Source organism: Typopeltis vanoorti, chromosome 23, assembly GCF_054136105.1.
Source record: "Typopeltis vanoorti isolate ZY-2024b chromosome 23, IOZ_Tvanoo_1.0, whole genome shotgun sequence".
Taxonomy (NCBI): Eukaryota; Metazoa; Arthropoda; class Arachnida; order Uropygi; family Thelyphonidae; genus Typopeltis; species Typopeltis vanoorti.
The window spans coordinates 7,898,978-7,925,209 of record NC_143571.1 but is presented as its reverse complement, the minus strand read 5'-3'; the positions used below and the strand labels follow the sequence as shown (position 1 = coordinate 7,925,209).

General features: G+C 36.0%; 1 protein-coding gene across 4 annotated transcripts in view; it reads left to right on the top strand.

The window, feature by feature from the left end:
- LOC150093601 (semaphorin-5A-like) overlaps positions 1-26,232 on the top strand; it is a 299,721-nt gene that overhangs the window by 86,002 nt on the left and 187,487 nt on the right. Inside the window, exon 1 of one of the 4 annotated variants that reach the window (XM_090412829.1) lies at positions 14,864-15,100. The exons of 1 other annotated variant lie outside the window; for it this stretch is intronic. The gene's annotated coding sequence lies outside the window, so the exon portion shown is untranslated. Of the gene's footprint in view, positions 1-14,863; positions 15,101-15,263; positions 15,364-24,853; positions 24,874-26,232 lie in introns of those variants that run through there. 2 more of the 4 variants (XM_090412831.1, XM_090412832.1) reach the window with 2 other exon arrangements.

Genomic DNA, 26,232 nt, shown 5'->3' with positions numbered 1-26,232 from the left:
TTACGGATATAATGTATTTAAAATGTTTAATGTTGGAAAATATTATCACCATCGTATCTGCGTTTATGATGAAGGATCATCAGACATTGTCGCATCACAAACGCAAGGAAATTTGGAAACTAGATTGCCATGGACCCTCTTATATAGTATAAATATACCAGAAGGAAATATTTCTCCCATTAATAAGCCTGGTAGTAAGCGGCACAGTGACAAGGTTTACGTGCGTGACGTAATACAAAGCTAACAAATCAGCATCATTTCAAGTAATCACCTATGCTGACACTAGAAGTGTATTGAAATCACGAATTGTGGCACGCACCCCCCCTTCCCCCTAACGTGTTGAGCTCAACGACCTGTCACGGCCAACTAACTTGGCTTCATATAAAATATAAATAATGCTATGGAAGAGTGGTTAATCCTATCAACGTAATCTGCTATCCGTATGCCAAAGCGTATATTCTGCTGTTTTTGTAGGTCGAAAACCCCAAATTTTCGGGAGGAAAAATTCTGACACTTCCATAAGAGATCGCCTAACTGAAAAGCCTTTAGAAAATTTCTTTACGTCCTAGACAGGATTCGAACGAGATCTTTACAATCAGCAACATCGTCAATACTGATTGAGCTATTATTATTATTATTATTATTGTTCCGGGAAACTCCAAGGAGTCAACAGACTCATCGAGGGAGGCCCTAACATCAGGTCTGGAACAACTATTCAACATTCACACAGTATCTATCATATCTTGCCTTGAACTCATTCTCGGTCGTAGCACCCACAACAGACTCTGGAAGCTTATTCCACTCATTAGGATGGTCCCCAAATTTCACATGCTCTAGTATTTTGCATCCCTGGTTATTTCATCTCTTCAAATAACTATATACGTAAATATTTAATTTATCACCTTAGCTCTTTCGACATACTCCTAAACACAGCAATAACAGAAGTCTAATTAAAAAAAAAGCCCTTTTCGAAGTGGAAAGAAAATTACTTGACATTTACAAGCGCTTTACAGTATGTTCTTCATTTGTAATATACTTTCTCCTTCAGTGTTGTTAATTATGGCGCGATTAAAATTATTTAAAATAATTATTGTGGTGATTCCTAATGTACAAAATAATCTGAGGTGGCATCTGATTTCATAAACTCTAGGTTCTAGTAGATACAGATCACTTTTTAAAAAATCCATATTAGACATATTATCGGAGCCTCCGTAGTTCAGTTGGTATAGGCGAGCCCTTTGAAAAAGACCCGTCTTCGAATGCCGTTTATAGCGGGAGGAATCTTTATCAGGTCTTTTCAATAAAATGTTGAGTTAGCCGGTCTCATGCGGTGGCCGTAGGGTTTTTCTCCCGAAACTCGGGTTTCTGTTCCATTAAAACAGGCAAACCGCCTCATGAACGTAACAGATCTACAGACATAAATACTTGCCTTAAAGGGATGCAGCTCAGTGGAATGCTGGCTGTATTAATTAGCAGTGATCCCTCATCAGGGGACTTTACCCATCCTAAGGAACGAATGGGTTGAAAAAGAAGATTTGTTAGGGTGAAAAAAAAAGAAGCAACTTTTATGATGACTGATGTACATCTCGTATCCAGCACCTAGTTGTGGATTGCATGGGAAGCATTTTGTTTAACACGAACGCAAAAATAAACGAATTAAATCGTGTTTTACAGAGGAAAGAATTCATCACAGAGAAAATTAGTACTTTTATTTTCGCATGCTTGGAAATATTAATGCTAATATTCGGGTATATCAAAATAGAGATCTCATTTAGTTTTTTTTTTTTTTTTTAATATATATATATCATCATCATCATCAACAACCATGGGTCCAATGCCCGTAGTGTCTGATGCCATCTTGATATGATTCTTCCATTGCATTCTATTTTGTGCAAGATGACTCAGTTTGTGTTTAGAGTTTCCGCACCATTTGACGATGTCATCGCCCCATTCTCTGTTTGGTCTTCCTCTTTTGTTCTTTCTTTCAATCATTCCAAAGAGTAACGTTTTTAATTTTCTCTCGTCATTCATTCTACATATATGGCCAAATAGACGTAGTTTCCTTTTGATTTTTGATTATTTTCTGGATCAGGTTTTCTTTTGGTTGTATTTGTCTGTAGATTTCCTCATTGTTCATTTTCTGTATCCAGCTTATTCTCAAGATATAGCACTCCATCTCAAATGCCAGTATACTCCTATCAGATTCTCTCAGGATTACCCGATATGTACATCTCCGATTCTCGGAGATGACAACAGTCAGTGTTTTCCAGCCACTGGTTCGTTGACCATTGTAGTCTTTAAGAACTTTGGATATAACGCACTTCTTTCAACCAAACATAATAATGACTAAACGTTACTCAAAAATGACTTCTATCCCAAAGAATGGAAAATGGAATTTATCTTCTATCCCAATTCCTTAAAGGAGTAAGACGTTGTCTTTCGTCCGTCAGTTTGAGAGCGTGATTATGATTTCAATCCCCTCGTTCTAATCTAGGCATGTTAATTAAATGAACAAGCACATATTACATAAATTTTCGTCGCTTCTTCCTTAATCCTCATAAAACTCCTACTGCAAATACTAGATTACTTTTCGCTAGACTTTCCTTGTCATAAATATTCATAGCATTTCATTAAGTTTTCACTTATATGTACTTTTGTTGAAATAGTTTTTACTAAGAATGGGTTTACATAGTACCAGATGAACTTTCACGGTTTGTTATGACTTTCTCACTTCCCTCCCACCAATTAGTTCAAACTCGGCTAACAGTTTTAATAATAAGTCTACGGAATGCTGTGTGTGTGTATTTCATTCCCGCGAAAGTCCGAATCCTTTTTCAGCAACTTTTCCTGTTTCGTGTGGTTAAATAACATTTAACTGCACGAAGTAATTCACGTTAAAAGTCTCTTCCCTTTTAAGACCATTTTCCCTGAAGGCTCAAACAAAAATAATCTAAAATTTTAATAATTGGCACGTTTAAAGCTGAGAAATATTTTTTAGACTCGATTGCAAACCCAACTTTCTTTCTTTCTTTCTTTCTTTCTTTTTTTTTAAAATCTCTATGCATATGTTGATAAAATAATAGCAAATTTACGTGATTGCTTCTAATCATCTAATCTCGCAGATCTCCATCTTCCTATCGCCAAGTTTCAACATGGCGGAAATATTAGCTGTAAGCCTATAATTATGATTTAAGGTCTGAATTTTTAGCAAAATTTTCTTTAATGTTGGAACATTATCCCCACTCTTCACATGCCTTCTGTGGCCTCATCACAAACACAAAGTACGGGCGATAAGATCACCAGAAACAGGTTTGAAGGAGGGAGGTCTACCGGGAGTTGTTGCTGGGAGGTTGGGTGCTACTTCATGATGCAGGCCACGGAAGAGCCCTCCGCCTGTTTCTGGCGTCAGAATCTCATTCCAGTGCAGCCTAGACAAGAAAAGTGTCATCTGTGTGAAGGCGGTGAATACACTGACTGACTCAGGGCTTTTATACTTTTTTTAAATTTTTTTTTTTTAATCTTGTTCTTTCTCCCTTCCCAATGATATTCAATAGGCCAGTTCACCACACGGGACGAGAATCTAAGATTCTAAGAATAACAACTTGAACTTGAGAACTGCACTAATGAAAGAAAATGAAGAAAATTAAAAAATGCACGTGATGTATATTAGCTCGTTGGCAGAAGACAAAAATATTGTTTCAATCACAGTTTTCACTATGCTCATTAAATCTATAGAATTTCAACGATCCGAAAGGGAATAGAAAAATAATTTTTAAATAGCCTCTAATATACCAAGCTCGTACTATCGTTCCATTTTTCTTTAGTTGAAGCACATTATTCGAATTTTATTTACATACAGTTTTCCACTAAAACGACCCTATTCCCTTTTCTAGTGCAGCTTTATCAATGTGCAGCTAGCTCTGTGGGTGCTAACCTCTGATATTACTGTTCGTTTAAGTGCACAGGGCTCGGATGCCGGATAAAGGTGAAGTACACATTATTTAAATCTCGAAGATTACTGGTACAGTGAAACGTTGCAGCGGGAGGCCAATGAAAGGTGGCGAATATATACGAATATGAAGGATCCGCTTTAGTGATTACAGTAAGTGATGGCAATTGAGAAAAAATGGTGTGGGTCAACGATTATCGCGCCTCATATCAAACACACCTCTTTTTATTGACAGCGTTTAAAGAATAACTTTCGCTATTTTTTAGATGTTATTAGCAAATCAGCTAGAATTTCCTCTTTCTTCTAGCACTGTTATCGTCTTAAGATTATTATAGGACACATTATCAGTGAATGTTTTTACAGGTGTTTGACATCTTGCATCTCAATCGTGGGCTGAATAATGTAAATTTACGGGGAAAATAATGCGAATAATGCTTTTAATATAATAATAATTATTACTAAGAACGTCATCATCATTATTATTATTATTAGAAACTTTATATTTTGTTAAAGTCGTCGACTAATTTGAATTTTTATTAAAATCTGACAATAATAACTATCGCTTTACAAGAAGACCAAACTCCATTTTTCACTTCTTCAGTGACTCACGAAGTGGCGTTACCTTTGGCGATTCTAACTGTATCCTCGGGATGTTAATCATTGTTGTCACTGAAAGTAATCTCGCAGTATCTTATTTTCTTCTGTTTATTAAGCAATGGTGGCTAAGTAGCATATCTTATATTGCCAGTGCACCTGTACGTACATTTCTAAATTAGTTGAATATCGCAATATTGTAATGTCTGAGTACCAAATCGACTGTAATGTAAATACATCTTATGTTCATTAATATTAAACAATAGTTTATTTTTATTTTGTTTTTTTTTTCAGAAAAAAAAAAATCCCTAACAAAGTTTTTGAATATGCTTAGGATACGAATATATATTAAGATAGGAATTCTATTTGAAGAATGCTGTCAATGTATTTTAATATGTATTTGTTAAACTGTGGGCATTAATTACATTAACATTCTCTTGGGAAAAAAAAAGTTTTATTATTCCTTTCGTTTTTTATGCATTAAAAGGGTGACAAATACTTAGGTATCCAGCACATAAAACTGATGGTCAGGGGACTGCATCCTATATCAGTTTATGCATTATTATTATTATTATTATTATTATTATTATTACTATTATTATTATTATTATTCCTTATAATTAGTGATCCTTATAAACAAATGCAGAAATTTGTTTGTATAATCACTCTTTCTCAAACTTTGAAAAAAAAAATTATACAAAACAGTCTGTATAATCTTCATTGTTAATATTAGAAGAACGTGTTGTAAATACATAATACAAAGGCAAAAAAATATTATTAAAATTTTTAATTGAAATCCAATGTAGAAATTGCAGCACTTAGTGCTGAACTCTGTAAAATTATAAGGTGCAATGTCACACAAGATGTTTATTGTATGTATAAATATTTTAGCAATCAATAAATTATCATTATTATTAAAAAAATAAAATATATTATTATTATTGATACACAGTCAAAACAAGATATTATATAAACAGAAATTTGATTGGTGATACAGAACAATTCAGATTCTACCCAAGAATCTAAGAATTGTCCGTCAGGTAGCGTCGTAAAATATGGACTGTTCCAAGTAATGCTGTTTTTTGTAGGTCATATGGGGTCACTTCGTTGATGTTTAATTGCTGTAAATAGTTGGATAGCTTCTTTGAAGTTGCACTAAGTGCACCGATAACTATTGGGATGACTTTGTGTTTAAGCCACAGTCGGCCAACTTCGATTGCCAGATCTCGGTATTTAGTAATTTTTTCCAGTTCTTTGTTGTTATCACCGGGTACTGCGATATTAATAATCCAAACCTGTCGATGTTCGATAATTTTGATGTCAGGCCTATTGTGTTCCAAATGCCGATCAGTTTGTATTCTCAAGTCCCATAGAATTTTTGCTGCTTTGTTTTCCAGTATAGTTTCTATTTTATGCTGCCACCAAGTAGGAAAGGCATATTTTTTGCAACATGCCAATGAATTATTTTGGCTACTTGATCCTGGCGGTATTTATAGTCAGTTTGAACTATTTGCTGCAGGCACTGATTAGATGTTCTATCTCATCTTTCTGATCGCATAATCTGCATTTGCTGTTATTATTGATGTTCAGAATTTTTGCTTTGATTGCTTTAGTTTGTAATGCCTGTTCTTGAGCTGCTAGAATAAATCATTCTGTTTCTTTTTTTAATGTATCCGTATTGTAGCCATTACCACGTCTTTCAAAATTTTGTCCTCAGTATCTCGAAGAAATTGGCCATGCAAGTGTTTATTTTCCCAGCGCACATATCGGTTATTTTGTTGTTCCTTTTTGTAATCGGATTTGTTTCCTGTTTCTTTTAGAAGGCCCTCTTGTGTAATCGCTTGAAGCATTGGCTCAGAGCTATTGTTGATGTAACTTCTTAAACTAATTTCTTCTTTTTCCACAGTCTGTCTCACTTGCAGCAGACCCCGTCCACCTATTCTCCTCAGTAGGTACAATCGGTCAACATCACTTCGTGGATGTAATGCATGATGCATAGTCATTAGTTTTCTAGTTCTAATTTTGCGGTTCAGTTTGTCCAGGTCTTCTTTCGTCCAATCTATTATGACAGCTGTGTATCGGACCACTGGTATAGCCCAAGAATTCATTGCTCTAATTGTGTTTAATCAATTTAGTTTTGTTTTCAGAATATTTCTAACTCTTTTGATGTATTCTGATGCTGCTTGTTATTTAACTTTCGAGTGGAGAATATCATTGGCTTCAAATATTCCTAGGTATTTATAGTGTTCGTCAACTGAAATTGCTTTTATATATTTCTCTTGATCAAAATTAAAACGGCTAGTGTCATTAATTTTTCCTCGTTTAATAGATACAATTGCGCATTTATCTAAACCAAATTCCATTTTGATGTCCTGACTGAAAATACGAACTGTGTTAAATAAAGAGTCTATTTGCTGGGCCGATTTTCCATATAACTTCAAGTCATCCATATACAACAGAATCATAGACAAAGGTATCAAAGGAATGTTGAAGAGCAATGGTGACAAGGAATCACCTTGGAAAATGCTGATATCTCCAAATCGTTCATTCACTATTAAAATTTTTTTCCATGATTTCATAGCAGCAGCCAGAAACGAACATATGTTTTTGCTAATTCCAAATATTTTTAGTGATTTTAGGATTTAGGAGTGTGGGAGGGAATCAAATGATTTCTTGTAGTCTATCCATGACATGTTTAAGTTAGTTTTTCGTCTTTTTGAGTTTCTAAGAATCATTTTATTAATAAGGATCCGGTCTTTTGTTTCTCTAGAATTTTGAAAATTGCCCTTTTGTTCAATCGGATAAATATGATTATCTGATAAGTAATGGTATATGAAATTTGCTATGATTGTAGTAAACAGCTTAAGCATAGTTGGTAGGCATGTTATTGGACGATAGTTACTTCGGTCTGCACCCTTATCCTTATCTTTCATGAAGAGAAAAGTGCGCCCAGATATCATCCAGCCTTCCACTGAGCTTGACTGCAACAAATAATTAAATTGTTCTGCCATTCGATCATGTAGACTGGTTAGATGTTTTAACCAAAATCCATATAGTTCGCCCTTTGCAGGTGCACTCCAGTTTTTTAATTTTTTAGCTTGAGCACTGACCATTTCTTCAGTGCATTTGTTTTTGTTTCATTTCTGATTCTATTTTCTTAATCCATGAAGCATCTTTATTGTGTTCAATAGGATTATCCCAGATTGACTTCCAAAATTTTAGTGTTTCTTCTTTTCCTGGTGAATGATTGTTTGCATTTGTATTTCTCTCGAGAGACTGAAAGGACTGACGTTGGTTCTGTCGAAATTGCATATTTTGTACATATTGGTTTATTCTTGCTTCATATCTTTTAATTTTCTGTGCAGTCGCTGTAATTCTTTGTTTTAGCTCTTCGGTAATTTCAGCAATTGTTTTGTTGGCCAAATTATATGTGTTAACCCGTTTGTTTTTGATATTATTTTTCAGCCGTCCTTCTTTAAAACTCTTTAAGTTGCTCAGATCATCTAGAAGTTTATTGAGTTTTCGTTCCAACCGGATTTTCCATGGTGCAGATTGTTTCATCCTCGGCTTTTGCACTTTCAGTTTGCAACCAAGTTTCACTGAAATGATATAGACTGTGCTGTATAGGAGCTGATTTGTTTCATTTATACTGTTGGTTGTGATGGTTTCAATTACAGCATTTGCGTCTAAGAGGAGCTGTTTTAGCTTAGATTTTTGTAAAGCTTTTAATGGTGGTAGTTTTATACGGTCATTTATGGAGTTCTTATGTTCCAATATCCCTGACTTCATTTTACACTGCATTTTTGTCAAAACATTCTGATGTATGTCGTCAGGGAATATTTACCGAACTTGAGCTGCAAGAGTTACGTAATAAACTAACAACTCCAGTAAATATTTTGTTACGGAAAATGAAATTCTTTTGGTCATTAATTTTGTTCTGTTATTGCAGATTCTGGGAATTTTTGTTTCAAAAATAAATGCATACGCTTTCTGAGACCTCGTTTTTCTAGTGTTGATCTGTAAAAGCATTTCATAACTTCTCTGTTTTCTTCTACAGTCCATTTTTTACGTTTGCCTTCTTCCAGTCGCTTTTCAGCTTCCTGTCCTGATTGCCCAGCAAGGAGAGCTGGGTCCTGTAGCCCACTTGTCGCCTGATGTCCAGGATCCCCAACATCTGACGCAGTCCTTGATGACCGGGCGTCGACTGATCCGGTATGGATCGCTTCTTCCTTTTCACCATTAAGATGGGGTATAGAACACTGTTAGTCTGGCTCCTCAGTTGAGACCTATCTGACAAGGGTGGCCCTGCTGGCAGCTATGCTACCGACAGAATAGCTCTCAACATCACTGAAGCACGCAAGCCCCACCGCCACGACAAGGCTGTGTTCCTTCGGGGGATTATTATCATATACATACTTACATACATCTTCAAGGCCCACTCTTCCTAATTGGGTTGTGGGGGCAAAAGCTACAAGAGGAACTTCCAATGGTCACGATCCTCTGCCACCAAGTTCAGGTGTTCTGGTGGGATTCCCAAACGTGTCCACCCAAGGTTTTGGATATAATCTATCCAGCGAGTCCTTGGCCTTCCACGTGGCCTCCCACCCTCTGCCTTGACAAAGAGGGCCTGCTGAGGGAGCCTCTCTTGTAGCATTCTAACCAGGTGCCCGTACCAGCGTAACTGTGATCTCTCAACACGGAGAAGCAGCTGTTGAGTATTGAGGGTTTCCCGAATTGCAGAGCTTCTGACTCTGTCGAGTTTTGTCAGCCTCGCAACCCCTCGAAGGAACCTCATTTCAGCCGCTTGGATTCGTGTCCGCATTCTTTCGGTTATTACCCAACTCTCATGACCATAGGTGAGGATGGGGACATAGACTGTATTGAAGACAGCCGGCTTTGCCTTCTGGCTTAACTCCTGCTTCAATACTACTGAACGGCCAAGCTCCCGCAATATTGAGCTTGCTAAGCCAATTCGAGTATCTAGCTCTACGTCCCATTTTCCATCATTCGTGAATATGAACCCAAGGTATTTAAACTTCTCCACCTGTCTCATTGGGACTCCACTTACATTTAGAGTGCACTGGGATGGTTATCTTGAGACCACAAATGTTTCAGTTTTGGCCACACTGATCTTCATTCCGGCGTCTGCACAAACAGCTACAAACCTATCCAGGGTCCGCTGGAGGTCATCTGTGGAAGAGCTAAGCAGAACTAGGTCATCTGCAAAAAGCAGACGTCCAATGCTACATTTTCCAATTCTGACACACTCACTGCCTCGGCTGTGCCTATCAATCCAGTCCATAAATATTATGAAAAGGAGGGGTGACAGAACACACCCTTGGCGGAGGCCAACGGAGACTGTGAAAGGTTCAGACTGTGCTGTTTACCCTGACACAAAACTCTGGGCATTCATACAGGGACTTGATGGCAGCTAATAGCTGACCATCCACTCCATATTCCTGTACTACTTGCCAAAGCTTATCCCGAGGAACCCGGTCATATGCCTTCTCCAAGTCCACAAAACATGTGTAGACATTCTTGGCATATTCCCAAGATTTCCCAAAGACTTGCCTTAAAGTGAAGATTTGGTCAGTTGTGCTTCTACTAGGACGAAAGCCACATTGTTCTTCCTGGAACTTTGATTCAACTATGCCCCTGCACCGTCTTTCCAAGCACTTAGCATACACTTTCCCAGGCAGGCTGAGCAGAGAGATGCCGTGATAGTTACTGTAATCCTTCTGGTCTCCCTTCTTAAAGACTGGTATTATTATGCCTGTCTGCCATTGCTTTGGTGCTCGCCCAGATATCCAAGCAGCCTGACACACTGGAGTCAGCCAGAGAACACCGTCTCGATTTAAGGCTTTTAGCATTTCGGGCCGAATTTCATCATCGCCAGCAGCCTTGCCCGATTTTAGCGATTTTATTGCTAAATGGACCTCTTCTGCTGTGAGACTAGTCATTGCCCCGATCTGCACCTCTTGGATGTCCACAACTGCTGGGCCACCCGGGTTAAGAAGGCTCTCAAAGTGTTCCCTCCATCTGTGGAGGATATCATTCTCGGTTGTTAAAAGTGCACCATCAGAGGCCTTAATTAACCTTGCTGTGCACGATTTCCTCCCTCGAAGGCGGCGGATGGTCTGCCAGAATACTTTGTTTGCATTTGCATAGGATGAATCTAATCTTTCTCCAAAGGATTCCCAAGCCTTCTGCTTTGCTGTCTTTACTGCCTTATTATTATTATTATTATTATTATTATTATTATTATTATTATTATCCACAGCGCTACTATCAAAGGTATCGTGGACATTGGGATTGTTATGTAGTTGAAATGTATTGCGAAGTTCAGAACGACACTTTAAGCGCTTCTTTGTGATTTGTTTATTAATGTGCGCTTGAATAAATATTGGTTGTTGTATATCATTCTGTAGATTAGTTTGCCGGCCTTCATAGATGAATGGATAAAGCGACGAAAGGCTGTGAGTCGAATCCCACTGTGGCATGAATATTTGTAAACTTCTTTAAATGGTAAGATGATGTTCATCTCCTGACCCAACACTATTGCCTTGCTTATCGGGGGAGTCCTGAAAAGTTATAAAAATCTTGTTTGGTCTTTAGAGCAGCGATCCCGGATCCCTTTTCCTACAGTACAGTACTAAAGTATGTTTTTAACCTTTTCACGGGCGGAACTGTCACAAACTGCAACAATAATATAAAGTACTGTATATTCATTAGTGTAAACAGTCAGATTTTTAGTGATGAAGAAAGGTCATTGAGAGTGGTGGAAAACGTCACTTTAAGCTGAGTTCAATATATGTTAGTGTTTACAGTTTCTGGTATGTGTTCTCTGCGTCTGTTAAGACGATCTTCAAGATGGAACACTAGTAAGTTCTAAGAAACCAATATCAAGTTAATTTTTACTTCATAATAATCCCATCTACTTAAGGGTGTTAACCTACAAGGAATTAGTATCATGGACAGCTAAGGATTAGATAATCCGGGAACTACCGCTCTAGAGGTCAAACTACAATACCTCAGACCTCCAATGGTGGAAGTTTTATACTAAACGATGAAAATTATCTTCCACCTAAATAGCGACTTTGATTATTTTGCAGGTATTGTGAAGATGAAGGCAGCTTTTAAGATGTGTACAATAGCCATATTTGTATATATCGTACTACGTTGCATTTATTTTAACAACAACAAAAGTTATTGAAAATTGTTGTTTGTGCTGTACAGAATCCGATGTATGTTTCGAACTCGGGCTATTACGATGCTGCAAATTCAACAGAGTTTCTTTCGCATGAGACCGAATGGTAGCCAGCAAAGTCTAGCATGAAGGTTATTAATAGCAGTAATCCAAAGTATTTTTTACATGCTGGAAACAGTAACAGTATTCGCAAGAAAATAAAATGTAATGCAGTATAATTCCGACAGCCTGTTTTCTAATAGGACAGAAGTACATTTCCTCCCCCACCTCGTTATTTTCAAAGAAATATTTTGCTAGCGATGCATGTATGAAGTATGTTGCAATGGAAAAGTAGGCGAAAAATGCTGTTGCATCTGGACAAGATATTTGGTCCGATTGTGTGTCTACTTGCTTGCATGCATTGAAATATTCATATTCAAATATCCAAAAAGATTAATACACATTTTCTTCAACTTGGCTAGCAGGGTTCCACCAGTAACTCCAGAATGGTAGCACAAGGAAACTGCCACCGCAGTTGGATCTTACTTAACATTTATTTGAATATATGCTAGGTGGAGCAGGAGAACCCTATCATTATACAATACATTATTATATTACTTTAATAAAATTCATGTCACCGGTACTATTATTAACAAATTATAAACAAATAATAACTGAATATATATGCTGATATATATAGGAAGAGCGAAATATTTCTGAACACTACATAAAACAGACAAAAACAAGAAATATTCTGTGTAACTTGCAGCATTATGAAATTCATTATTTTACAATGATAAAATATCATTGCATATCCCTTTTTACTAATTATTAATTGCATTATGGAATTTTCATCATTCTTAAATATTATAATTGTTTTCTTGGGGAACCATCTTTTTCTGGATGTGATTGATACGCTAGTTAGAAATTGCAAATTTTGCACAATCCTCATTACTTGTCATGCACACAAAGCTCTTAGGTAACTATATGGACATTGTTCTTCTGTTAATAAACTAGTGGTTTCTTTATTTTTGATGAAAAATAATTTAATGGATGGAATTTATCAAGATGATCATCTGTGATCAACTTGCAGCGAAAAACAATGAAGATGGTTTTTGTTTTTTATATTTGAAATGATAAAGCTTTTAAATACCTTTTTACTATTTATTCGTTATTGAGAGGAGAAAGTCATGTACAAGATCTAAACTGCTGATCTAGTTTTGAAAAAAAAAAAAAAAGGAGTACCACTGGAATATGTTATTACACTTACTACCTTGTTTTAATCTTCAATTGTACTGATGTTCATTTGACAAACCTTGAGCTGCATGACTAAATAACATTGCTAGAATATTTCCTATCTCCTACCTGTACAGCCTTAACCTTGAAAACTGATCTTGGAAATCTGTTCTACCATAGAAGTTCTCAGTCTGAGGTAGTGTCTCCTTAAGGGCTCTCTAGAAGCAGAAAAGAAAGCAACTGGAATTGATTGATGATCCATTTCTCCCCAATTCATTCTTTCTTTCCCACACTCACTTTTTTTGCATCGGTTTTCTACAGACAATTCATGGTTTCCTTTTAGCAGAATTCCCCCTATTCCTCTCTAAATCGGTGAAAACATGTGCATCAACTCTCTGTACCCAGTGATTAACAATCAACATTAAATTTACAGAAATTCTTTTCCTCTTCGTTCAATTCCTTGAAATAATCTCCCTTGATTTTTTTTCCGTAGAATTTAAGTAGAAACTACAAATATTCAAACTAATTTCAAAAGTTGCTTCATGACCTTCGACTTCTCCAACGAACTAGCGTTTTATTGATCAAACAACTTCTCACGATTTAGGACCATCCCCTTAATGTGTTAGTCGTAAAAATAAACGTTCGTTCAGTTTATTTCGTAATATCTTCTTAATCTATATCGCATTTTTGTAAGTGACACACCAGTCGTTGAAATTTCTGGAAAGAAAGAGAAAAAAATTCGGGGTCATTTGCAGGGTCATCTGAGACCAGACAATTCAGTCTTAGAAATGACCACTTAGAATCTTCTCATGGCAGGATATGAAACGATGCCTTTTCCTACTACGAGGCGGTCTTGTGTTTTTCCGAATGCACTACAGGGATGTTCGAACAAGATTTTCGCTTAAACAGGGCCTCCCCAAAACATCTACAGTGGTTATCTGCTCTTAAAATGGCTGTCAATTTTTTTTTTTTTTTTAACAACCTTGGCGAAAGTTACGATATGATAATAGAAACAAAGATTTGGTGTGAGAAATAAGTAATTTAAGAGGTACATAAATTATTTATTCACTTTTTTATTCTTCGTAAATCGCTGCCTTTTTAATTCTCTGCCTGGAGCAAATTGTGCTGCTTTGCCTATTTCTAGCATCTTCTTTGATGGCAGTAAAGTTGCTAAATACTGACAGAGTTTACGAACATTAACAAGATACAAAATTACAAGATTGAGAAGTTTCTTGATGATTCGGTAACCAACTATAAACTTAAGCAAATACTTCATTATGACTTCGCATATGCAGTAGGTAATGTAGAACTGTTAATATTTCCTACAAGGAACGTATTCTTCCCTTCGTTCCCTCTCTCAGGTTCTGTGATTGACATCGCCTTAAGGTAATTAAATGTGAATCAATGGACTTCTGATCGAATACCCTGAAGGAAAGATAAATTTTATTAGGGGATCTTTGCTTTCCTTTCCATCCGAGTCAGTTTGTGTCATGTCCTTTAGAAGTCCTTCAGCCGGCGTCTGTATTTTTTTCTTCTCTTTTCTTTTCAAACTCCGTTCACTCAGATGGTATGCAGCATTCTCTGTGCTCCATTTTCTGCGTTCGCTATAATCCATAAAACCGAACCAATCGCGGTTTCTAAAACATTTTACAGCACCCTTCCCCGTGCAAACAAAAAGGGGATAAGTGGAGGGAGGGAAAAGAAAAAAAAAAGATAGGGTAAAGCCTGCAGCTCCGCAACAGTCCACGCGCCATGACAGTGGAAGCTACCGGGCACAAGGTACGTCTGATTGCCTTGTGCTCATTGGTCGACAGGCTGGCGCTCTCCTTTAACTGTTCCCAGGGCAAGCGAGCTGCTTGAAGGCCATGAGCAGCGACCTGTCAGTATAGCGAGGCCTTCCACTAGTAGATATGTGACTTCTGTCTTTCTTAACTCCATTCCAGTCGCCTTACGTTTTTGTAGGGTATTTCCGATGTACTTTGGTGTTCAGTTTGTGTAGTTGTCGGTGCGGTTAAGTGCATTGGAAGTAAGATCGCAGGTCTTCTCGAGTGTACGGCAATCACGTGTTTACGGAGGTGGTAAACATAGCCTTCGTGGAATCTTATGTGGGACGTCTGCAGGCCTACTAGAGAAAGGTAAGAAGGGAGTTCTATATTTATCTGCAGCTTGCCGACTGCGTAGGTGTGCGTGTGTTATCGTGTATTTACCTCTGTTTTTTGTGTATCCGTATAAATTGACGGCAATAATTTTGGCTAGTAATGGACTCAGGGATTGTCGACAGCCATTTTTAAATAAACTTTCCAGGTTCAAAAAGATTCCAGGTTCAGTAATAGAAACTGGGGGAGAAAAAGACCGGAAAGTTATTTGAAACTGTGAATGTTTTTCCTGCATGCCACAGGTAAAGGCGATGACTTGTATGATAGCTGAACGGAAAGCAATGAACAGTCTTTTGTTTGTTTTAATTATTGCATGGATATTTTATGATTTTTTTCGCATCTGGTTTTATAAACATGTAGATGTTAAAAGGAAGAATAATATATATATATATATTTAATAAGTGGTTTTTTTTTTTTTGGAAAGATGAGATCCCTAACGAATATTGTTATTTTAAACCAAAATTATTACAAAAAATAACAATACGTAAAGAATTGTATATTTGAAATCCAGGTTAGTATATAAAGCATAAGAACTTGTTTGCACTCATAAACATAGGAGACAATATCCGTCGCGTAACTTCATCTACAAAGTTTCAGCTTAGAAGTATTCTAGAATACTGTTGAAATAAATATATACATGTATCAGAGCAGGCTTTGCGGTATATCACTTGGCACAACTCTACCAGATCATTAAATTTCTCCTTTCTGATCCTGTTACCCATTATAAGAACAGGATTTTGCACAGTTCGCAAGCGCTGATGTGTCTCAGACAGCCTAGACTTTTGCAAATCACATTCATGTTAGTTGGATACACCAAGGAAACACTGTACCAAACTAACCTTACATCGTAGCTGCTTGTTATTCTCCGATTGATGTGCATCTTGTAGGAGGAAAATTAGTTTCCCGGAGGAAACTAAGTTTTCCTCTAACTCAGTAAGTGAAAAGATCTAGGTGAGGTACTTAATTCCAGTTTGACTGAGATTTTTCTGAATACTCGCAATATAATAATAATAATAATCTAACTAAGCAATATAGTTCTTTTTAAAATTAAATGTAGGGTAATTGTTTGACTTCAACTAATTACAGAAAGAATATCTTAATAATCCTTTAGCATTTTTTATTTATTCATTTTTTATTATTTGTCGATAGAAGTATACCACTGACAATTTAGATTAACAGGAAATTACATAACTATTAATAGTTGATTTAGTGAAATTTAATTATTTTATGTTATTCTTAATGCTAAAATTTATAACTCTGTAAATGCTATTTTTTAAAATAAATTTGAATACTAAAAGTTATAATTGTAAGCAGAAGGCTTTCAAGTGTGTTCCATCTACAAGGATTTCAGAGTACAGTACTACGTACTTTAAAATCCTACGGTATCTTTGGAACATTTTAGAAAGCTAGAAACTTTACATCTACACTGATAGAACACATTTTCAAGCCATCTTGATCGATGCAATATCCTCTTACAGACGGCATGGCGCTGGAGTGTCAACTTCATGAACTCCGGCTGGACTTTGACTCGGAAATCAAAACGCAAACAACCGGAACGCCAATTCTGGCACGTAGCGAAATCCACTTGTCACCACACGCTGTGAGGAAAACTTGCAGCTCGTTCCACTATCAGCTTCCGAATTATTTAATTTCGCTTGGAGAATTTATAAACTATAAAACAGTAGCATTAGCAAACTGCTTGCCAGTCCAATACATCAACTGGACTACCCCAACCTTCAGCTCATCATCTTAATGATGAAGAGTGTTTTTATAGTAATTCGTGTTAAGCCACAAAAATCATAATTATACCTGGTACAAAGTGAAAATAAAATAATGGATATAAGCATTTCACTTGAAGCTTCTGTCATCAAATAGGAAAATAAGAGGACTCAGCATGTCAATTGCTTTTAGTTTGGAGCTGTAGGCTTTTACACGCTATCTGTGATTTTCATATTATTTTTTTAGTTAATTATTTCTGGAGATAAGAGTCAAACTGACATCCATTTTGATGTCTACGCCAATCCTTAAATATTATAAGAAAATCAATTTAGAAAGATTATATAGGATGCCCCTTTGGTTAATACTTTACCTATTTCTTGGATACCTGCCAGTTCACCAAAGAGCAATAGTACCTGATTAAGATGTGAAGGAATATGGGAACTGTAGCTACAAGTTCTACCGTTAATGTCAGATAGAATGAATCAAAGTACCGAATCGCTGAAGGGGAGATGGCTCATCACAACAGGTGTTCGTCGTTTAATCCTGAAATATACGCGTATTAATGTCGCAATACGCTTTTTTCTTCTTTTTTCCCTACAGTCCCTGTAAACTGAAGCCAACGAACCTTGCAGTTGGAGTAACTACTTACCGAGTTCTCAATGCAAGGGGAGGAAAACAAGCGCTCAAGTTCTAGCGAGAACGCTCACTGGAGGCCCCCAAAAACTGAAAAAGGAGTCCCTTTAAAACTTTCATGGTGGAAGCGGGAGGGTGTAAAACGTGTTGCAGAAGTTCGAAAAATCGTTTCATCACTGAAGCTTTGCGAGTAATTAAAATTTTGAACAGTTTAAAATCACATTAGTCCAGTAAGGACCTTCTTATTTAACTTCAAGTGCATAAGATATTGGAAGTAGGATACATAAATTGAATTGCCTGTAGAACATACAATAAGGCATTTATCACGAAATATGCAGGCCTGGTTAGCCGAGTGGAAAACACGCCCGTTCTCCAACTAACAGACTGTGGGTTCGAATGCCACAGTAAGTATGGATGTTTGTGAAAGCCTGCTCTGGACGAGCTTGTATAGTTCCTTGAGTTTATGAGGCTTTTTTTTTTTTTTAAAAAAAAAATTGCATGCATAATTCATACATGTTGAACCTATTTGTGAAATAATTTCGACAGATGGCACCGATAAAAAAATGCTTTGCTATCTGCACTGATCACAAAAAATGTTCTTCTAATAGACATTTGATGAATTTTATTCTGGACTCACTGAAATCCTGAAAGCAGCTTTTGCTGAGAGAAGGGGGAAGAAATATAAATCCGGTAGAATTACAATATCACTAAAGTTTACTGAATAAAAGAACAGATCCGATTATCGTTTGACGAATTATCCGGTTTCAGAATTGGTGATATGCCCAGTTAGTCTACATATTCTTTTAAAATTAATTCACTGCATTATCTCCATTTCTAGATTTCTTCGCAAATTACCAAGAAATAGCACATATAAATTCTTTATCCAATTTTTTAAGTATTTGTTACTCTTAACCATGGGTTAACCTTGTATGCTCATGCACTACAGTAACGATCCCAAGTTCGTAAAGATCCCAGAAATCCAGAGTGTATGTTATTGAAGAATTTCTGCTTCTTGTATGTAAAAGTATTGGATCTAGGCTTATAGAAGACTAGTTGTGTCACTGCTTATAGCTCCTACTATTCATACATGTGAAATGTGAAAAAAAAAAAAAATCTTTTGTCCCGTTAATTTATAAAATCTTCATTCTGTTTCATAGATAATCTAAATAACTGAGATCTAAATTATTGATGCCGAACCAATGGTTTTAATTTATTGCTACATAAAGTTGCGCAGAAATAATTTTAATGTTTTATTGTCCTAATCAAGCATGCATGATTAATGGAGTGTATAGAGGAAAAGATTTAAACAACTGGCTTTCAGTCACTATTATATGGAATTAATTTAGAACTCGTGCTTACGTTTTCTAGAATTTAAAGGGAAAAAAAATACCTCCTTGTTTTTAATTGAATATCTTTTGCGTTTTTTTTTTTTCTTCTTGGCAAATATCCCAGTTTCCTCGATTCTTTGGCTGAATTTAGATATTGAAACAAGTTTATTCACCACTTCAATCTTTAAAAGCATAACAGTTAGCTAATTATTTCATTTAAACAAATAACAGATTTCACAAGAACATGCTACTTTTGCTATAATTGTCATCTTTTGATTTTTTCTTAAGAGTAATATCAAAATAATAACACAGTTAATATCAAAAGTTTTTTAAGCAGATAACTTTTAGCCGGCAGATGTCGCAACAATAAATTACTATTAACTGCTTGAGGCGAGTGATATATATTTTAGCGTGGCGGTTAGGCTTATCTTTTTGTGGTGGTCTGAATATAAGAATTTTGGAGCCGCTGATTCGGTTTAATTTCATTATAATTACACCAATTATTAGAAATGGACAGTTCATTTTAACTCATCAGCGAATAATAACTGTGACGAAAATACCATTTTATCAGGTGAGCATTTTTGAAAAGAGAGGGGTGGAAGTAGCACAGACTTGAATTTGTGATATCGTTTTTGAATTTTATAAATGTTAGATTTCTTAAGTAGCATGATATTGTGTACGTCACGATAAAATGATTTAAGAGTAATCTCTCATGAAACTTGCGTTAATTATAAAATGCAATTTGTATTTATCAAATGGGAAATGCAGCCTAAATGAAATATTTTTCAGCTCATAATTTGATCTTTATTTCCTTCTTTCAACTTGCAACTCAAAACTGCAGCCGACCTTTATAATTCTCATCTAATTACATTTTGGCTGTAAACAAAGCCAGTCGAGAATAAATAGCTATGAGACTAACTACGAAAGGTTGCTTCTCTCTCTCTCTCTCCCCCTCACTTTCCCTACAGCCGAAGAGCAAAAAGCAAGGTTATATCGTGCTTGACTTTTGACTTTCTAGGTCGATTTCGTAAGGTCATCTCGTTTCACCCACAGCTAATTTATATGCTCAGTGGGCTGATTACGAATAGATATCGGTAGATTAACTGCAGCAGTATAAGCACTTCGGCACGCGCGATAGAAATGCAATCGCGTGTCCAAAAGACGTGCTCTTAATTAATTTATTCCAGCAGATAGCACGTGTTTTGGAAGTACACGTGTTGCGTAAGTAAATTATTCAGTTTTCTGGCTACTGCGAGAGTGACAAGGTTGCACGAAACGGGCTCTATTAGTTTTCTCATAGCGATCATCTTTCCAGGTAAAGGACGCTTCTTGGCGTTAATATTCTGATTGTAGATAGACCTTGAGTATAAGTAACATTGAACGAGTATTTTTACCTCTCCCTGAAATCAGTACGTATCCGTGAGTCATCGGCCTACTTACCATAGAAATTAACTGTGGGTGAAACAAGATTAGTTGGCTTCAGTTACGTAAATACCCAATTGTATTTATAGTTATGCTATTGTTACTACACCAGTCATTCACGTTTTCAGTTTACTTTCTATATTTTCCCTGTATAGAACGAACCACCTATAACGGCTCTTCAGTATATATTGTGTGTGTGTGGAATCGGAACATTACGATGCTACGAGGGGATAGCAGTCTGTAAATGTCACATAATTTTTTTTTTAAACTCGAAAAATGTCTCCCATTTGTATTTCTAATACAGTGTATTCTTCTACTAGACCAGATACATTTCCGATTAGGAAATAATGTAGTGATATAATATGAAATTTTTGTTTATCTCATTAATTAACGAGATAAACGATGTCCACTGCTTGTGCATTTCGATGTTGTCGAGCGTTGAACATACAGAAAGAGTTAGATTTTCACAGGAGAATAATAATAGCGGGATTCCCTTTAGAGGAAATGTCTATGGGTACTGTCGTACAGCAGTTAAGTATTTACATATGACCGCATCTGAAGAGAAGTTCTATCGGCGACACTGGTTGGTCAACATATAGTACGTTATAATAAAATCTCTCGTGTTTGACATCATAAAAAAAATTAAAAAAAAACAACACCCAGATATACATAACATTGGCCGACAGAAGCCGGGCGCTTTTTGAGATGTATAATTACGTCGTCAGACTTAGAAAATTCTCTTTGGAGATTGCGAACAGCCCAAAAGTATTTTGTTATGAATATTCAAAGGTGAGCTGGAGCTTCAATCTCGAAGTATTAAATATCGAGTGAATGCATCGTCGATTGGCATGAACCAAGAAGCATAGAACCTACGTCACAGGAGCTATAAAAATTGGTATATGAATTAACGAGTCATGTTACATTCCTCCTAAAGGAAGATTATTCCGCTTATTAGAGGCATCAAGTGGCTTAAAAAGTTCATTGTTTTCCAGAGCAGGGTATCCGAACTATGTAAAAATAAATAAAAAATACAAAAAAAAAAATAAATAAAATAAAACCTTAACCCACCAACAGTATATGAATGTACTATAGATTTACAAATAAACCTCTTATGAGTGGGAGCTACATAAAAGAAAAAAAAATAGACATTTTCAGATAAAAACAGACTTGCTATATCTTCACGTGTATCCGACTTTTGCTAGTATTATGTATGGAATATGAATATTCACGAGAGCAATAACCAGCATATAGTCTTCAAATTGATCTTGAGTTTTTTTTTTAACATGTTCTTCTGATGTATGTTTTTTTTTTTTTTTAAATATATATTTGATTCTTGATAATCCTGGCTAGCGTTCTTACACATGTTATGAATTTTCATTTTTAAGCTTTCAGTCATTATCTGATTTGTCTATTTTAAAGATAGTAGTATACTTAGTTGAAAACAAGGTACACTAACATCAAATAAAAATTGGAATATATATTTCAATAGGGCACCAAGGAAAATTGTTACTCTTGCATAGTAACACTCTTTGAAATTCAGAAATGTTAAGTAGTAGCGCGTATTTCACTTTACTTCTACTGCTTAATGACCACATTCCTTTTCTTAAAATAATCATGCGCATCTCTGCAAGTCGAGGCAAAGCAACGATAGTAATTACTGCTCAGAAGGAAAATGAGCTGTAGAACTGCTTGTGACGTAGCGGAAAAATCAGTTGCTCCCTGCAAGTAATATGTCAAGTCATCCAGATATATCTGGTAATCCTACACACGCTAGGGGTTGTTCAACCTGTAATGCATCGGTAATATGGATGAACTACAGATTTAAAAGAAAGACGAATCCTCTTAACATGATTGAAGAAAATAGGTGCGGCTACTTGTAGATATGGCAGTTCCATGTCTACAAATAATATTCATCATAGTTAGGTATACGAGTATATCAAATAAATATACTTGAATTGTATTTAATGAAAGATGCATAATTATAAGCAAGCTTGCTTCATAATTTTTTTTTTTTTTGTAAATCTTATTCATCAAAGGTTGCAAACATAAAGTTCCAGATGATTATTTATATATAATATCCTACTCAAGACCTATAACACGACAAAGTGTTGTGTGGAAGCAAGTGATTAGGGAGAAGGAAAGATTTTTTTTTTTTTTTTGAAGAGTTGTATGCATTCGGAAAGACTAGTCCACATGACAGTTATGTGGATTGAAGGAAGAGAATGAGAAGTTAATTAATCTCGAGATGATCGGTATAATTGATGTTGATCAGCAACTGCTCGTGTTCGTACATGATTAGTTGGAGGAAAAGTGATGGCCAGTTAATTGGAACCTATGGAAATACCTATAGAAAATACATAATAAAGAATTCTGGGGTGCATCTTGCATTGATGGAAAAATCAGATGAGAAGGGACTATCTACCATGATATCCACTGAATGACTAGAGAAGATGGCAATTCACGCACAAAGGATAGAAGGAAACCATAACACGGACACTTGGAAAGCCATGATGCCTAATAGGATCAAATGCCTTGGAAGTATCAAACGCGACCACATGATTCTTCAAATCTTTCCATCTCTATTGTCCAAAGTTTGCAAGCAGGTTTCCTGTAGAACGTGATTGGCAGAATCCATATTGGATTTTTCCATTCAATATGGATGCACCCTTTATAGGAAACCTGCTTTCTGAATTAACCAACGGATCTCGAGGTAATGAAGGCAGTTGTTGATGACCTCCACTTTTGAGAATATTGAGGTGACAGCAGTGGTATGTTAGTTTGATGGCTGTCTTTTTTCCCTTTTTAGGAGCAGGCTGGATTAAAGAATGCCTTGGGATAGATGCCAGATGAGTAGTACAGCTTGTAAATGCGACACAGGACGATGTTGGTTCTGGGAGGGATATCATCTGAGCCCGAGGACTATTAGTATCAAGGCTATTGAATATTTTCTTGGTCTTTCCTTCTGATGAAAGATCACCGAAGGTAGGTAAGCAAGTATTAATCAAACCATGGAAAAAAGAGGCATAGAAATCCCGAAGGTCATAGCAGTTGTCACATTTGTAATGCCATAGAATAGGAGGCTGAGATGAGTTAAAAGAACGGTTTGTGGGAGAAAAAAAATGCTGGCAAGATTATGGTCAATTGCTGAGAGAACTACCATCGGCGGCTTACGAAGGAGAGTTAAGGTTCAGAGTGTTGGGTGAATGGATTATCTGAAATTCTGGTATTACATTGATAGTTTATTATATAAAAACTTGACGTGCTATGCCCGTAGTACGATTCTAACTCACGATCTATCGGATAGTGAGCTGAGACTGTTAACCATTCGTCCAGCCAGGCCGTCCTTGACTATTACTGTTAATTCTGAAGTTCAGCAAAGGATGCTGTTATACATTTAATCTTTATAATATGGAAACTATACTTAAACATAATAGCACTTTAATATGAAAAAAAGAAAAGAAAAACTTCCTGGTGTGTGTGTGTGTGTGTGTGTGTTAATATGTAACCCATATTTGCTTGCTTTAGCGAAATTCGAAATTGAAATCATTTCCTATAAAAATATTTATGCAACACTTCTTGTTGCATGTTCTGGAAATATTTCGAAACCACCCCATCTGTTTCTCTCCTGTAACCCCTCACTACTTCATTACATCGTCAAAAACTTGCGTCACCAGGATGCATAAGTTTAGACATATGAAAATAATTAAGAACTTCGACTTAACATCAGGAACAATGAATGAAAGAATGTATGCTTGCTTACTTATCAAATAAAAATATCAAAAATCAAATGTGTATATATTATCCTTCGATTTAAGGCATTTTTTTTAAAGAAAGCTATCCTTACTATCTTCTGTCTTAGAATTTTTTTTTTTTTAATAGAAATTTTCGCCAAACCTAGACTAAGATTTTAACCCATATTCCTGACTGAAGAGAGGATCTTTTGAACTTTTCTTTCAATTTAAAATAAATTATTGCAATAATTTTAGTAATTTCTTATTTAATTTAATGTATTTTTAATATATAATTTAGCAATAAATAAAACATTTTATATTATAAAATATATTAATATTATTCGTTTTTTAAAAAATTTAGTTGATCGTGGGAGAGTAAATATTGCTCTATGTTGTCATAAATAAGTAATATGGGTTTAGTCATTCGGTCAGAAGTGTTGAGTATTTAAAAAAAAAATGGCTTAAACAACTGTTATTTATGTACTGTAGATGAAAATTCACGAGAAAAGCGGGAGAGACAAGATGCTTATCGTAATATGAACAATTTACCTCTATTTTCAAGTGCATTCCAGACTGCATGTACTGTAGTTGGGTTATCTGCATCAGACTGGTGGAGGTGCTTGCCTTCACTAGTGGCCGCGAGGTGTGAAGCATTAGACGCGTGATAGGTTAGCGTCTTGTAACGTGACAGTGTTAATTGTCAGCTGGGAACTTTAAGACCAGCCAGTTCCCGGAAACCGCGATTTGTACACAATAGGCAACTTATTCTTTGCCGGACAAAGAAAGACAGTTTTGTGGAGTTGAAAATCGCCAATAAGCAATATTACACCTTACGGCGATCTTAACATGTGCCCTCGAAGATAAGATCGAATGCTATAGTTTTCCTATGGACAGTGAGTCTCGAAATGTTTAATTTCAGGTTTGTTTTTCTTACTCTTTTATAGCGAATATAATATAGCATTCAGTTGCTTATATACAACAGTAAATATCATTCACTCTTGCGTGCACTTCCATAAAGTTCCTCATAATTTACCCAATTATTTTCCGTCCATTTTTGTATGTTTTAGTGTTTTCTGGCTAGTGTGCATACTCGGGATATAAAAACAGAGTTTTCTGGGTAGGGGAATCTTGCACACATTCGTACGAGGCATGTATTTTGCCTACATTAGAAAAGAAACCTTATGGACACCATACGTAAAAGTATTTTTCCAATGAGAGTTGTATCGTCTTTCCCACTGTTCTATGCTGGTACTTGACTACTTTCAAGTAGTCATAAAGTAACCATCGTGTTATTCTTTCATAATTATTTTTAATAAAATGCCTCAATTTAAATGAACTCAATACTAATCTTAAACGTACCACTGATGCCCTATATATTTTTATTAAGTGGATTACTATTTATAAATTTTTTAAATCAGACTATGGGTTTTTCATTGCAAAAGTTACGAAAGAAATAAAGTACATCTTTCTTGGGGCAAAAAATAAAATAAAATACAGCCCCAATTAATTTTAAGTTATTTAATTAACGATAATACTGAGAAACACCGGATTTTCAGAATATTTCTCCCCTTTAATTCATCATAGATGATTTGACATTGGTATGGACAAAAAGAATAAGAAAAATAATCTTCTGATTCAAATATTAGTCTCTTAATGTCTTTTGTATTTTATTTTTCATCATTTTAACATGGTGAAAAACTTAATATTTATTAAAAATTTATTAAAAACAAAGGAAAATGTGTCTTTCTTAATCAGTATTTGAGAACAAATATTTAACTTGTTTAATTCATCTTATGAAATGAATCGTGTCTTAGCGTGCTGGAAGCCACCGGTTCCTGACGAACATGTGCTTCCCGAGCCCCGCAGTGCAGGAAATAATCGATTGAGTCCCTTGGTTATGACCTACTATCGAAGGTCGCCGGTCTAGTTGGCCGAGTGATTAACGTACCAGCTTTCCAGGCAACAGACTGCGAGTTCGATTCCCGCCGTAGGCAGGGATGTTGATTGTCATTACGTGGGAGATGAATTTCATCCCTTGGTGTAAGACCACCGCCCTGCCTCTAGGAGACCTGAAGCGGCTCGAAAACTTCCATGGTTAGCCTCCAGAGCAGGATTTCCAATTACGTAAAAAATAAAATAAACAAATAATGAGATTTTTAGCCACCCGCGGTACTAATGCACCACAAGTTTAGTATTTCGCGTATCGGAGTCAAATAGTAAGAAAAATCACAGCAAGGACTTAAAATGCCCAAAACATACGCAGCGGTATTTTCTGCAT